This window comes from Panthera tigris, chromosome C1 (genome assembly GCF_018350195.1).
Source record: "Panthera tigris isolate Pti1 chromosome C1, P.tigris_Pti1_mat1.1, whole genome shotgun sequence".
NCBI lineage: Eukaryota > Metazoa > Chordata > Mammalia > Carnivora > Felidae > Panthera > Panthera tigris.
In genome coordinates this window covers 212,462,439-212,474,913 of record NC_056667.1, presented here as the reverse complement: position 1 = coordinate 212,474,913, position 12,475 = coordinate 212,462,439, and the positions used below count along the sequence as shown (strand labels likewise).

At 57.0% G+C, this 12,475-nt stretch overlaps 1 long non-coding RNA gene across 1 annotated transcript; it reads right to left on the bottom strand.

Moving 5' to 3' along the window:
• Positions 1-248: 248 nt before the first annotated feature.
• LOC102955522 lies at positions 249-9,079 on the bottom strand. The gene is made up of 3 exons (XR_006220993.1): positions 9,053-9,079; positions 8,034-8,122; positions 249-450 (listed from the first exon to the last, which is right to left on the bottom strand). It is a non-coding gene; the product is annotated as an uncharacterized LOC102955522 (long non-coding RNA).
• Positions 9,080-12,475: the final 3,396 nt, after the last annotated feature.

The window sequence follows — 12,475 nt, the reverse complement described above, 5'->3', positions numbered from 1 at the left end:
GGCTCCACCCCTTCTCACCACCCTTTCCCGTCAGCCTCTTCTGAAGGGCTTGGGAGGGGAAGGGGGTCATCCCCACCACTCCCCTCCTCCCAGGCCAGTCCTCCCTTCTCCTGTGGGGCCACCCCTCTACCTTGGCCACTGGCATCCCTGGGGGGCGGGGAGGGGGGGAGAATCTGCTTTTCTGTTTTAATCAGAGACCCCAACTTATTTTCATTTAGTGAGAGAAGTTGGAGAGGTCAAAGGAATTTTGTAAAAATTTCCAGGAAAACAGAAACGAAGAGGCGTGAGGTCACCTGGGTTTATAGAGGACGCAGGCTCGCTCCGCTACGACAGCTGCTGGGGTGAGTGCCGCTGCAGGCCGGCTCTGGGCTGGGCGGTTCACCTCTCCGGTTGCACCATGTGAAATTGCCATTCTGTTCTTCGAAATGGTCAGGTCCATTCAGAAAAGACCTGTAACAGTTTTTAAATTTTTTAAAAAATGTTTTATTTATTCTTGAGAGAGAGAGAGAGAGAGAGACAGAGCATGAGCAGGGGAGGGGCAGAGAGAGAGGGACACAGAATCCGAAGCAGGCTCCAGGCTCCGAGCTGTCAGCACAGGGCCCGACGCGGGGCTCAAACTCACAAGCGGTGAGATCATGACCTGAGCCGAAGTCGGACGCTCAACCGACTGAGCCACCCAGGCTCCCCAAGACCTGTAACGGTTTTATCTAAAAGCCTGGGTGGCTCAGTCAGCTGAGCTTCTGACTCTTGGTTTTGGCTCAGGTCATGATCCCAGGATCATGGGATTGAGCCCCACCCAGCATGCAGCCTGCTTGAGATTCTCTCTCTCTCTCTCTCTCTCTCTCGTTCTCTCCCTCTGCCCCTCTTCCCCACTCTGCTCTCCCTCTCTCTAAAAAAAAGGGGGGGGGAAGTTAATATTTATAACATGCCAGAAACTGTCTTTTTTTTTTTTTTTTTTTTACCATTTAAACATGATGGAAACCTTTAGAGAAGGAGGGTGTCTAGGCAAAACTCTTTATTTATTTATTTATTTATTTATTTATTTTTGGGACAGAGAGAGACAGAGCATGAACGGGGGAGGGGCAGAGAGAGAGGGAGACACAGAATGGGAAACAGGCTCCAGGCTCTGAGCCATCAGCCCAGAGCCTGACGCGGGGCTCGAACTCACAGACCGCGAGATCGTGACCTGGCTGAAGTCGGACGCTTAACCGACTGCGCCACCCAGGCGCCCCAGGCAAAACTCTTTTAAGTTGAAAAGGTGCAAAATTTTGCATACCACTGCTCAGCTTTGTGGGGGAAAGAATGCAGACAGACCCTTTCCAGGGTTCTGCCTGCCTCCTCTCTTCTGTGTCTATGGTCTTTCTTTCCTGTGGTTTCTCTCCATACGTTTTCCTTCCCTTTTCTCTATTTTGGTGTCAGTTGTGTTTCTTTGAAACTTGCTAATTTAATGCCCTCGATTTCGACAGTAATATTCACATTTCTTCTTCTCCTACATGATCGATTATCCCTAATCAATAATTTTTCTTGTTGCTTTCAAATCTTTTTGTTACCATGAGATGATCTTTTTAGAAAACACGGTCTTTCTGATGAAGAGATATTTACTGGAGTCATGTGGTTTCCTTCAGCGTTACTTCCGTTTATTTTCTTTTGTTAAGATAAACCGAAATTAGATTTAATACATTATATTTAAAATATTCAATCAGGTCCCTTTATAGCAATACTTCTATCAATTTATCTCTCTAAACGTCTTACCCGCATCAATGCAAAAAGAGATTACTGGAAACGGTGGTTATTCATTAATTACAGCTATTTCTGATAGGGAGATTTATTTTTATTTTGTTTTGCTGTTTGCTCTCTTCTTTGTGCTTCCTTGCCTCGCTTGAATTCTTTAAAACCAGCAGGTAGCATTTAGCCAAATGTAAAGCATGAAGAATGTAACAAGAACCGTGTGGGCACAAGGAGGAAACTTATCAATGATACAAAGTTTGTTCCTGCAGTGTTTCATCCAATAAATATCAATGCCGAAAATTGGTTGAATATAGGGCAATTTCCTGTGGTTCGATGTATTACAATGACTTTATAATGACTGTTTGAGGGAAGCGTTATCAGACCCATTTTACAGATAAGGCCACTGAGGCTCAGGGGAGCCCAAGGCCACACCAATAGAAACTGGAAGAGCAGAGACTAAAAGCCGTCCTGCTTGTTGTTGAAGGCCACACCCTTGACCACTGCCCAGCCCTGCCTCCCCCTGAGTCCACGGGTGCCTTCTGACTGTGTCAACCAGCTGGGATTTGCCCAGGGCTCAACACAAAGGTGGAAGGCTCTTCTTGAAAGGGTGGAGGGCTTGGCCCCCTCCTCAGGAGGCCTGGCTGTGCCCCAGAGGGGCAGGAGGGGACAGGGTGGAGCAGCTGTGATGACATCTGGGGGAGGGCGAGACCTGCAATGGTGGACAGAGTAGCCGGCAGAGACGAGGGGCCAGGAGGAGCTGGAGCGAGGAGGCAAAGGAGAAATCAAGGCCCGGATGCCTGACACCAAAGTCCTTCCAGCACCCTTCTTGCACCCCCAGGGCCCCTGAGATCTGGAAGGCCATGTCAGGGGTGCCTCAGCCACTGTGTCCTGTCTGAGTCCAGCTACCAGGCATGGAGTAGAAGGGGAGTGCACACACATCAGGGCCCCTCCGTAACCACATTCCAGCTGGGCACATCCTGCCCCCTGTGCCCCCTACACGGAGCTCCAGGCCCCATCACCTGGGGACCAGCAGAGGCCAGCAGCTTGGGCAGGGGACCAGAGGCTGGGGGGCGGAGGGAGGGGGCCTGCAGAGGGTGCAGCCAATAAATCTCCTGAGACAATTATGGCGGTAAGGCATAAACAAGGCGCTTTGCCTGCTGCAGCCGCCCCCTCTCCTGCATACACGCGGGCACGCGCATGCGCGCGCGCGCGCACATACACACACACACACACACACACACACACACACACACACTAAAGCGCGGCCCATTTGCAGGGTAATGGCTTTGCGACAGGAGGAATTATCTGCAGCATTAGAGGTAGCCAGGCCAGGCACTGGGCCTAACGGATACCAAGGGAGGAAGCGGGTGCCCAGGTGCTGAGGCCTGCACCCCCGAGGATGCTGCGGGGGTGGGAGGCATGGGTAAGGGCTGCTGACGGCTTGGTGAGGGCCAGTGCCAGGTAGATCGCCCGTACTACTGCTGCCCCCAGTCCTTTCTGCTTCCAAGGCTACAAGTGGACAGACGACCGGGGGGCACTAACTCAGCACTTGAAATCGTAACAAAGCAGACCCCCTCACTCCCCCACCACAGTTCCTGTTCTGCCTCAGGGCTATTCAGCCCCAGACCGCCTCATCCTGCTGACAGCCTAGAGAAAGAGGCCAAGAGTGACCAAAGGGAACACACGAAGGAGGACACATGTTATAGGTGTGGCGACAGGGGCGGCTCTGTGACTGTCATAGGAATTGTCCAGCATCGCTAGGGAGGAGGGGTGAGGGGGGGAGGGCCCCTTCCTTCCCCAGGTCAGGAAATGCCTCTGAATGCCTGTTTCAGGGTGGGAATATTGGGGGCTCATCTCCTGGCCCCGTTAACCAGCTAACCCTGGTAGGGGCAGCAAAGCCCCAGTAAAGAAAGTGAGGCAAGCTCTTTCAGGCTGCTTGGGACGCTGAGGTCATGGTGATGCGGGGGTGGGCCGGTCCTTGGGGGCCTTCGCGTCCCACCCCGGGGCTCAGCCAGGCCTGCTGACTGACGGCGGGGAGGGGGCGGGTGGCGAATCACGCCTGCCAGCCTGACAATAGAGCCGGGCTCCGTGACTCTGGCAGCAACAGAGCACCCTGCCCACCTGCGGGCACACCCAGATTGCATTTGCTGAAATAAATTGCTGAAGAAAATAAATCCTGCACACATGATTAATGGGAGGCAGGGAGGCAGGCAGCCGCCGCAAAGAGCCGCTGGGGAACAGAGTGACAGTCGGGCACAAAGCCAGTGCTGCCGTGGGGCCTCAGGGAAGGGGCTCTGATGGCTGCATAGTCACGGGGGTCACCGTAGCCCTGGCATAGCCACCAAACAGCGGGGCTGAGCCCGCAGGCAGAAGAGGCCCCCCGGGGCTCAGGCCAGCCCCCAGCATGGCTCTGCATCATTGCAGGTGGTGTGGAGGGGGCTGACCCCGAGCTTGGAGTTACCCTGACCTGGTCCGACTGCTTCTGGAAATTGGGGGTTCCCATGGGCCAGAGGAGGGAAAAAGTAAAGCTAGGATCTCAGAAGGAGGGACAAGGGCTGAGGAGAAGGGGCTTCCCTACTGGCCAGCTCTGAGTTCCTGAGAAAATCACTTCCTGTCTGAGCCTCAGTCTCCTGGTCTGCTCAATGGAACTAGTGTCTGTGCCTCCCTCGTAAAGTGGTTCAGAGGCACAGTTGAAGCCACCCAGGCAAAGTGCCTCCTCGGGTCCGGTGCTCACAGGGGGCCATCCCAGCTAACAAAGGGGTATTCAGCACCTCTGATGTGCCCGTGTTGTGCTGGGAACTGGGGTACAGTCTCTGCCTGCATGGAGCCTAGAGGCAAACACTGAAAATGACATAATATGTAAGTCTTCTCAAATGCACAAGGTGCTGTGAAGGAGAAGGCCTGAGTGCTGGGGGGAAATGGGTGGTAGGGCCACAGTCTGGAGGTCAAGGCAGGCTTCCTGGGGGCACCCGACACAAGGAGACTTGTGGCAAAAATGCAGAAGCCTGACAGTACACTCTGTTGGTGAGGCTGCTGAAAAACAGTCTTGTCGCTGTGTGTGGGGCACCCGACACACCGGCTCAATCCCTACCTGAATTACAAGCACTCTTATTCCACAACTGGCTCTCCACTTAGGGCATTTTATCCTACAGATAGGTGCAAAAGCACATTTAGGAAATGATGGAGGTACACGGATGTTCACTGCATTGTTGTTAACAGGAGCAAAAAAAAAAAAAAGCAACAACAACCCAGAGACTCATCGAGAAAGGGCGGGGTTAAATAAACTGCAAACAGCCACACAGTGGAAGACTATGCAGCTGTGAAAAAGGAACAAGTAATCTACTGTTCCGGAAAGAATGTTGAGATACATTTAGTGAAAACAAAATGCAGAAGAGCGTGCATAGTATGCTTCCTTTTGTGTAAGAAAAGAAGGAAAATAAGAGCATAGATGTTTATTTTCTTTAGAAGACTATACAGTAAATTAATAAAAGTAGCCATCTGGGGTTATGTGGGAGGAAACCAGGCACATGGGGACAGCATGGCAGGAAGGCTTTTTACTTTGTATTGCTTCAATTTTTGAAGCAATTGGGGCAGTATTATCTACTGCCAACAAATATTTGTAAAATCATATTTTAGGGTCTTTGTTTCTTCCTGGAGGGCAGAGGGCTCCTGGATGGCATCTCAGTAACTAGAAACGCCAGAGGAAGGAGCTAGTTAAATTTTACTGATTCCAGGCCCGCCCTCAAGCTGGTACACAAGCGCTGGCCAGCTCTGAACAAAACACGTTTGGGGACAGTTAGCTAATACACCCAACCTTCTGGGAGGGATCTGAGGCTCAGCACGTGTGGCCCCAACCAGGCCCGGACTTGGCCTTGTGCTCCAAGGAAGGCCCAGGACTTCACGGGCGGGGCCTGGAGGAGCGACCCGAGCTACGGAGCAGCGGACCGCGGACGGAGGGGGCGGGGGGGGGGGGGGGAACAGCACCGTGACGTGTCTGGTGGAACACCCGCCACCCGATGGGGGTTCAGGAGAGAAGAAGGGTGCGCGGCTCTGCGAAGACGCGCTCTTTCCGGGGCCGATCCCCGGCTGTAAGCGGCGCTCTCTCCCGACCCGGGGCCCGCAGGAAGCCCCTCCTCCTGACGGATGGGCCCGGCGACCCGGCTCGGGAGGGCAGAGCAGGTGCGGGGCGCCTCCTGGTGGCGCTCCGTGAGAGACGCGGGGCTTGAAGGACAGAAAAGCCCTGGACCAGGTCCCAAGGAGGCTTGGGGGGCTCAGTAAACCAGAGGGTCGCACATCTGGGACAAGGGATTCGAACCCAGGCTTCGGGGTGGGGGGAGACCTTGGAGCAATCGAAGATCTCTGACTGTGACCAACCCAGTAGACCCCCAGCCGATGTGAGTCTGACCCTTCCCCCCCAAGTCCCCTCTTTCAGGCCCACCCATCAAAAGGGCGCCGCCGCGCTGCCTGGCGTTCTTCTGGGGCTCAGAGAGGTGAACCTCCTGCGTTTTCTGCCCTTCCCATGATCTTTCCGCCTTGTCCTCCCCCCCCCCCCACCCCCTTTTCCTAAGGCAGCCCCTTTTTGTTTTCTGAATCACCCTCCCTGCTCAAGCCACAGACCAGGGCAGCTTGGGAGCTTAATCCCTAGGGAGCAAAGTGTAGGACGAGCTGCATAATTTGCTGGGCCCCTTGTTTAACAATTACTACGAATTTCAAAATGATGCTGGCAGAGCATTAAATCAAGTGGAGCATCTGAGTGCAGCTCTGGGAAGCTGAGTGGGACCAGAAGCCAGGGACGCTGGTGAAGGTGGTGCTGGAAGGAGGGGGCGCAGAGAGTGGGGTGCTACGCTTCCTACCCCTAATCCCCAGTACACGGGCCCCTAGGCCTGGGATCGGGGGCTTCCCCTACCTCATCATCGTTTCTGAGCGTCTCCTCTGGGAGCGTCTTCACTGCTCCCCAGCTCGTGTGCACGCACGTGTACATGACCATGCAAATGTGCATGCCAGGTCAGGGAGGTCCTCAGAGCAGAGGGCTGGGCCATCTGAGCCCCACCGCTGCAGGCTTTATTAAGTGCTTACATGCACTAGCCTCACTAGGCCTAAAGGTATGCCCATTTTGCAGATGAAGAAACTGAGGCATGGAGAGGCTGATGGCTTACCAAGGTGAGCCATGTTTCCCAGGTCTGGTCTCCCCACTGGGGACACCCCTCCGAGGGATTAAAGGGGGTGCAGGAATCCTCTCGCTTACACAGTCCTGGCTGGGGCCTGGGGGAAATAAAACAACCATGATCTGTGAAGTTCAATGAACCATTAGCAAGTGCCAGGGTCCATTCTATGCATCTTACAGGGCGTGACTCAGGGATCCCTCACAGAAGCTTCGCGCAGCAGGGGCCATAATCGCCCCACTTTGCAGGCATGGAGCATGTGAGGCACAGCCAGTTCACACAGCCTGCTGGGAGGCACACCGCAGAAAGGGTAGAGGCAGGATTTGAATCCAGGCAGGCAAGGTCTGCTGTCTGAGTTGGTACATGAGCACAGCTCCAAGGGTGCCAGGGGAGGCTGCACATGGGGACAGAGGGACAGGCTGCCCCGTGGTCTCTTGGGTCCATCTGGCTCTTGGCCCCTCCACTCTGAGCCATGCTGCCTCTAAGTTCTGCTCTGGGCCTGGCTCCTTCTTCGCCTCCAGGGGTCCCTCCAACTCTCAGGCCCTGCATCATGGGACTCAGGCTATGGGGGCCCTGGGGCTGGGTGAGGGAGGGGCTTCTCAAGCAGCACTGGTGCTTGGGGCCGGAACACTGGGGTCTGGTCCCCTTTCCCCCAAGAAGTGGGCTGCCCGGGGAAGGGTGCTTTCCATGTGGCCAGAGGCCCTGCCCCCCAGACTCAGCCAGTAGGATGTCCCCCCCAGTGCCTCCCCAGCCCAGAGGCTCAGGATCCAGTAAGAGGGACATATGGCATCCTCGCCTCTCTCCACACCACCCCCCAAGTCCTTATCTGTCTCTCTGCCCCTCTCTCCTTCTCTCAGCCCCCCCCCCACCTTGTCTCTCAGCGAGCCTGTGTCTCTATTACTGTCTGACTCCCTCCCCCCGTCTCTTCTGTCTCTGCTGTATCTGTGTCTCTTGTTCTCTCTCTGTGTGCCCCCCCACAACTTCCCACATCTTCTCTTGAACCCCCTCAGCAGCCCCAAGCCTTCCCAGGGCTTGGCTCTCAGGAAGCCCCCTCCTCTCCCCGACCTTATTGGAGCAGAGAGGGAGCGAGAGCACATTTCTTCTCGTCCAGGCCTAATATCTTAATGCAAGGCCATTACTCACCCAGAGTCCAGGCAGGGCAGGCCTCTCCCCTCCTCGTTTGTCATCCAGAGTGAAGCCTCTGCGTTGTTCCTCGGGATCAGATTAAGGGACTGACAGGCAGGATGAACAAATTTAGCGGCCAGCGCCGCCTCCTTCCTCCCTCCCACCCCAGCCTCCCAGGCTCCGAGTCCCTGAACTTTGAGTAGGGGAGGTCTGGGGCCTCTGCGAGTCCTGTTTCTTGGTTCTGCTCCTCCTCAAAGTGCTCAGCAAGGGATGAGGGGGACCAGGAGCTTTTCTCCTCAGAGAGGAAGAGAAACAAAAGAGGAGCGGGGTCCAGAGGAACCTCTACACCCTGGGGACTGTTGAGCATTTAGTGTAAAAATAGAACAGCCAACACTATATATAGTTCCTTAAAGCCCTGTTCAAAGCCCTTTTACGTGGTTCACTCACATGATCCTTACAACATCCCTATGAGGTAGGTACTGTTATCATCCCGTTTTACAGGGACTCAGAGAGGCTGAGTGACTTGCCCAATGCCACACAGCTAGTGAAGTCTGTCAGCCATGGTGCTTTGTATCTTGGTTCATTTTCTCAACACAGTAGCTGGGGGAGAGGGACTCGTGTCACCCCCCTGTTACAGATGAGAACAGAGTTGTTCGTTCACGTCTGGAACACTCACCACGGCTCGGTTCTCTGTTCCCCACTGTGGTCCTGCCCTCCCTCCTTCTGGTTTCCCTGCCCTCCCCCCGCCCCCCCAGCTCTGCACTGCCCTCAGCAGCAGAGCTGGTGTGACTGGAGCCATTTGGGGGAAGAAGGAGCGAGAGGCTCTCTGGCCTGGCCTGTCTGCCCCTCAGTTCCATCGCTGGGGCCACAGCCTCTACCAGGGCTCTTGGTCTGGGGGCCGTGTCGAGAGTAACCTGCTATCATCACCCCTCTTTCTGGCCTTGTCACTGAGCAACTGCTGCCTGGAACCCAGACCCCAGAGCTGAAAGCCAAGCGCTGCCTTCATGGGAGGGGCAGGAAGGGGCTGTGGAGCCCACCTGGAGCCTTCCCACTGCTGTCTGGACACCAACTCTTTCCACTTGCCACATCAGCCAGGTTCCCATAGTAACCACTGGCTTGCTGTCTCCTAGCAACTGAGTGGTCCTCGGAGGGGGAGGCAGAGCAGTGGAGAGTGGCTGACATTTGAGGCCAGAGAACTTGGGCTCACATTTTGGCTATGTGAGGTCATAGCTGTGCAGTCTTTAGCAAGTCACTTAACCTCTCTGAACCTCTACTTTCCCTTCTGTGAAATGGAGATGATACTGCTCAAGGATGAAGCACTTAGGATAAAGTTGACAATCCATGAAACTCTAAGGAGTCTGCCAAGGTGTGGAATTAATGAGAGAAGGCCAGTGGGGCACCGTTGGGCCTGGACGGGAGCTGAGGGAGGTAAAGCCCGGGTCCTGGGGGAGCCTAGTGTGTCTGGGCCTCCCCGTCATGAAGGACCCCAGCGGTGGCCCCACCCAGACTCCTTGGCCCTAGAGATGGCCACAGGCCTCAGTGCCGTGCTTTCTCGCATCAAGTAAGTGCCCAGGGACTCTTCCAGAGATGCCACACCTTCGTGATAGTTCTGCCTCCTCCGCTTACGAAACTACAATGCACTGGCTACCAGAACCAGATATGTCCCATGCCTTTTGCATTTGTTTCATTTTACCCAACGAGCTAGGTTCATTTTATTGTTGCCCAGTGTCAGTTGTGGAAACTGGGCTCAGAGAGGTTCTGTGCTCAAGTCTGGCAAGAGACTCACAAGACGCAGGGCTGGGGCTGGAGCCCCGACTCTGAGCGCCAGGTTCTTGACACATCGAAGGGACAAGGGACGAAGGGACGAGTGAGAGAGGGAGGGTGACTAAGGGTGGAGGTGTGCGGAGAGGGAGGGAGGGAGACCTCGGAACAGGTCCCCGGAGGCCTCCCCCCTCCCCCGAGGGGACACAGGGCCAGGGGGACAGGATGGAGCTCGGAGCGGGGGGAAATCTCCCTGGCGCTTGAAGGGACAAATGGCCCGGCGGTGGCTCATCCCGAGATGCCCCGGAACGCGCTCCCGGGAGGGCGGGGGTGGGGAGACCGTGCGCCCCGGGCTCGGGAATTTGCAGCGTTTCTCGGCACCGGTGGGCGGAGGCGAGGCTAGAAGGGAGGGGCCAAGCCCGAGGGGCCGGTGCCCGGAGAGGGGGAGCCTGCGGGCCCGAGGGCGGCGGGCCAGGGGCGGCCTGGGGGAGGGAGAGACCCCTCCGCCCTGTGCCCCGAGGCCCGGGCCGCACCCAGCCTGCCAGCTCCACCGGCTGGCGCCAGGCCCTCGGTCCCGGTCTTCGCTGGGTTGGGGCAGGGGCTGAGCCGGACGTTGACCCATATTCCCGAGGGAGCTCGGTCTCCACGCTCCAGTCTAGGTAGGCCCCCTCCCCCACGCCGGCCTCCAGGCTGAGCCTTCCCCGCCTCCCCCTCCCGGCAGCTCAGCCTCCTTCTGGGCCAGGGCCGAGGTCGCTGCGGCAGCTCGGGCCGCTTGATTCAATTAACTAATTCCCGACAAGACAGATGTGCGATTCCCCGCCGCCTGCCATTGGGCGGAGATGGAGCTCCCGGCGGGCGGGGACGGGGCGGTGACGTCACGGACGGCCGCTGACGTCATGGGCGCCCGGCCAGGAGTCCCGCGGCGACCCGGCCCCCTCCGGCCTCTGCAGTGAGTGCCTGCTGGCGCCCGCGGTGTGCGCACCTGTGTCTTCACGCGCCACTCCTCTGGGGGACGCCCTGGGCCTCAGAGGTCTCCACTGGGTCCACGGTTTGGCCCAACTGGGCTGACTCCTAAGTGCGACCCCTCCATCCCTCCTCCCCGCCCTTCTCCTCTCTGCCCTCTGAATCTGCCACCCTCCCCTGGCCCTGCCCCCCACGTCTCTTACCTTGGTGGAGCTTTCTGGTGAGGGCGTGCACAGTGAGGTCCACGCGTGCTCGTACACACCCAGGCACGCACACATATGTGCACACGGGGCCTACTTGGACACACAGGTATATGCCCGTGGAGCATGCTTCCAGACAGGCACACAGTGGCGCCCATGTTGCACACATAGGGACACAGGGAGCCACAGTAGTATCCCAGCCACACGTGTGCACACATGTGTCCCCACATGCACGCCTGCAGGCCCCCAGGCCCTTGGCCCCTGGCCTCCGCCTTTACTCAGGCTCCTGGGCCTCCTACGGGGCTTTGAGGAAGGGGCAGCAGAGGGGGAAGGGAGGCATTGTCAAGGACACCAGCAAGGAAAGGAAAAAAAAAAAAAAAATGAAGTGGAAGAAATAAAATCAAAAGGCTTTTAAGGCTGCTCTCCCCAAGTAGTTGATGTCTTGGCTGCGATTGCCGGCAATGAAATATTGTGCTCTCTGATCGCTTAATGCACAGAGCACAGCAGCCCCTCCCCCTGCTCAGAGGCAGTCCCCTCCCCTGCCCCTCCAATCCACTCCCCTCCTCATCCTCCCTGGCAGATCTGCCTCCTTGCTCCCAAAGGGCCCAGAGTGCGTGGTAGAGGGCACAGCTGATGCTCACTTCCAGCCTGGCATCGACCCCAGGAGGGACTCCAGAAGCCACAGCTGGCATGGGGGCCCCAGCCCACAGCCTGGGTAGGAGGGGACAGCCCAGCTTTGGGCTGGGACCCCTGCCCATGCCTGGCAGTTGTGGACCTCAGGGCTCTTCCTGCAGAGATGCTGGGTCTAGGGGTGCACGTGTGCCTGGTGGGACTCTTGAGCAGCCTCAGAGGCTGAGACTCCTGGAGCGTGTGTGTGTGTGTGTGTGTGTGTGTGTGTGTGTGTGTGTTGGGGGGGGGTGCATGGGGTGGGGGAAAGGTGTCCTGGCCTAATTCTGCACCTTTAGCTAAAAACTGATCTCACTCATGGTTAAAAGGCCTGGCTTTCAGCCTCGGCTCACATTCAGCTCCATCAGTTCCTGGCTTTGTGACCTTGGGCAAGCTCTGAGCCCGAGTTCCACACCAGGAAGGCTGGAGCAAATAATAGAACTGGCCGCATAGGGTTATTGGAGGATTAAAAGAAAACATATGCAAAGTGCATAGCCCGGGGCCTATGCAGGGGTGGGAGGAGGGCGAGCGGAGGGCGAGAGGCCTGCCCCCTGGCTCCACCCCACTTGCCCAGGACTTGGAGGGGCCCGGCGGGAGCCGTCTGAGAAGTGGGCTGCCCGCCGCCGCCCCTTCCCCTTCCCAAGGCCCTCTCCTCTGCCCTCCTTGCTTCCACACCCCGCCCCGCCCCCAGGCAACGGTTCACTCTCTGCGCCTCTCTCAGGGCTGCCAAATTGGCCAAATCTCCGTAATGCTAAAAAATTGGCCCATTAGCCGGCAGGGAACATTGACAGGAGCGGGGAGCCGTGTGTACTGCCTGCCACAGATGTGCCAAGAGGGCTGGAGGGAGGGGGCTCCAGGGCTCCCCAGAGA